The sequence below is a fragment of the Cotesia typhae genome, unplaced genomic scaffold (genome assembly GCF_013202065.1).
Source record: "Cotesia typhae breed Kobodo isofemale line unplaced genomic scaffold, CoteBio_Ctyphae contig_48, whole genome shotgun sequence".
NCBI lineage: Eukaryota > Metazoa > Arthropoda > Insecta > Hymenoptera > Braconidae > Cotesia > Cotesia typhae.
Window position 1 is genome coordinate 321,300 of NW_027423756.1, and position 3,537 is coordinate 324,836.

A 3,537-nucleotide genomic window follows, 5' to 3' on the forward strand; every position below is an offset into this window, starting at 1 on the left:
TCCTCTACCTCTAATTATCGATATTTTAGACCAGTTAGGCGACGCTAACTTCTTCAGCGTCTTCGATCTCGCCATGGGTTTCCACCAGGTCCCAATGCATCCCGCGGATGCGCCAAAAACGGCATTTTCGACCCCAGATGGCCACTGGGAATATTGTTGCATGCCTTTTGGCCTAGAATGCGCTCCATCTATCTTCCAACGAATGATGGATTCCACCTTAAGCGGGTTAAAAGGGACGGAATTATTTATTTATATCGACGATTTAGTTAGCTATGGTAAAACCCTAGAAGAACATGGGGTGAGAGTGCAAAGATTATTCAATAGATTGAGAGAAGCGGGTCTCACTCTCCAACCTGAAAATGTAAATTTCTCTGCCCGGAAGTAGACTATTTGGGTCACGTAATAACAAAAGAGGGTATAAAACCAGACCCGAAAAAAATTTCATCACTCAAAAACGCGTCGCGACCTAGAAATCATACAGAAGCCAGAAAATTTATGGGACTCGCCAATTATTATCGTAGATTCATCCAAAATTTCGCGGAAAGGGCTAAGCCCATAACAGATCTTACGCGAAAAACGAAACCTTTCATATGGACTGAAGAAGCGCAAACGGCATTTGACGATATCAAAAATGCCCTCTGCGAAGATTCTTTCCTTAAATACCCAGATTTTAACAAACCTTTCATCCTAGCTGTCCATGCGTCGGACTCGGGAATATCCGGAATTCTCAGTCAAGCGACGACAGTGGGGGACGATCCGGAAAAAGATGGAGAAAAAATAGTCTCTTGCGTTTCAAGGGTATTTCACGACACCGAAACCCGATATACTGACGTAGAAAAACAATGCCTTGCAATAGTTCACGCAATTCAACAATTCCGACCGTATCTACAAAAACATTTTACTCTAATAACCAGTAGCCCTTGCGTTACCTGGTTAAGGGATAGCGCAACTGTCACCGAAAGACAAGCTAAATGGCGCTCTAAATTAAGTAGATACAAATTTAACGTCGTAGTCCGGCATAAGATCACCGAGCAATACGCGGAAGGGCTCTCTTACAACCCGGAAGGGCGTCCAGAATCTCCAGAACTCACAATAAATAATAATACCGAAAATAATCCTCTAGCGTTACCGATTTCTGCTTTAACAAAACCAAAAAGATTAAATAAAAATCTCTCGGATGAAGAGGCGATCCAATCGGTCAAACGCCCCGGTCGCCCTATCGAATCAAAAAATAGACCACGAGTCAGCAGCGCTCCCGAAGTAAGAGGAACAATTGCCTCTCGACTTAGGAAAAGAGAAATGGGAAAAACACGAGTCCCACCAAAAGTGAATTATCACGAAACCAGCGATCTAGATATAACCTTAGAAGATCCGAAGACTCAAGAAGCCGGAAATGAAGAACAGGGGGACGACGAGGTTTTCCTGCCAGGACCAAGCACAAGTAATAAAACACCTGACATTGGTCAAGAGGGGGACGACGAGGCAGAGAAGGATGAAGCAGCTGAAAGTGACAGCGAAATGAGGGTTCTACAAAAACAACGACGGTCAACGCACGAATTAATAGAAATGTTTGATGAACTCCTCAAAAGACGGCCACCACCGGAAAACACCCATCGGGAGCGAGCTCTAGAGAAAATCCGACGAGAAGAAGCGATATTCAACTACACTCCCCAAGAGTTAGCCGAATTAAAACGAACAAGTTCTGAGACAGCAAAAACAATCCGCCAAGCACTCAGCAAAATGCCTCCACCCTGGAGTAATGAAGAAGACTCGTTAGACAATGACACTGCAACCGAAATTAATGTCGACGAATTTCTAAGAGACAACAGCGAAAACCCTGAGGAAGGATCAAGCAGCGATATCAGCCCAGAAGAAACCGGAAAAAGCGGAGATTCCAGCGGAGCAGAAAAACCCATCATCATAGAACCAGAGCCCTCGACTGAAACAGACGACATTAATTTCAGAAACGTCACCGATACATACGATAGAAACGAGTCAAACATAAATTCTTTCACTCCCCAGAACGTAAACAGATCGCGATTCGCGGGATATTTAGGAGACGGTCCAGAACCCCGAACCCCAATCTTCGGAAGAGTCCTCATTCCCGATGAATTAGCGGCCATGGGGATCCATTATGACCATGTTAGCGGCCAAATCGTAGACGAAAACGACGAAGCAATAACCGAAAGGGCCGGAACCGAATCGGCCAACCCCAATAACACACTTTTCGAAACGGAATCAAAACTAAATAATTCACAGGTTAATAATAATATTAAATCACTTAGCAATTCGGAAAAGCCTAGCGATTCCAATAAAATTAGACGCGAAACAACTACAAGCGGGAATAAAACAGTGGGGGATGACGTAGGGAACAGCCGATTCGGACCACCATTTGTCGCCTACGACCCTCCAACTTTCGAAGAGGCTGAAGATATTTTTGCTGAAAGGCGCCATCGACCAAGAATATCTTCACCCTCGAGTTCAGACGAAAGTATACCGCCAAAAGGGTCCGACATAAAAATCAAATTTTCAACCAGCCGAGACGGGCTTACTTACGCTCGAGACCACTTAGTACACTTTTTAGCAGCTGATTGCGAAATAATAAAACCCGTAGCGAAGCTGCTCCGCGACTTAAAATTTATAAATGCCGATGACCTTCACGCCTCAAAGCCTACAAAGGGGGACGTATTCGTCACCAAGCTAGGTCGTTGTAAAATCTTTACGGTATTTATCAAAACAAAACATTTCGAAAAATTAGACCCTATCGACCTGATCGAAGGATTGAGAAATCTTCGACAGTCAATGCACAAACACGACATTCATTCGTTCCGCTGTGCAAAGCAGGGGGACGAATTTGACGACTTAGACATAAAAGCCTATTTATTACACGAACTAAGAGACTGTCCGATAACAATTACCTTGTGCGAAGGGAACGTCGAGGTACCAGACGAATCCCTTCGAACAAAAATAATTGAGGAAAATCATAACAGCTTAATAGGGGGCCACAAAGGTGTGGTAAAAACATATTGGCGTATTCGCGAAAAATATTACTGGCCAGGAATGAAAGATAAAATCTACAATTATATACGAGCATGCGAGATATGCCAGAAAAATAAACTCACGCGAATAAAAACCAAACAGCCTATGTTCATCACAGACACACCCTTCGAACCTTTCGAAAAAATTAGTATAGATACAGTAGGACCCCTGCCCATGACCCCTGACGGAAATGTACACATCCTAACGATCCAGGATAATTTTTCTAAAGCAGCTGCGGCAGTTCCTCTCCATGATATCAGAGCAGTAACTGTTGCAGATGCCCTGTTAAATCATTATATCGCTCTTTATGGGTGCCCTCGCGTAATTCTATCAGATAAGGGCACCTCATTTACAAGCAAATTAATTCAACAGCTAGCCAAAGCACTGAGAATTCAAAGAATAACAACTTCCTCCTACTATCCACAGTCGAACGGAGCCTTGGAACGATCTCACCAGCCTTTAATCGACTACCTCCGGGCTTATGTAGATAAATTCAGT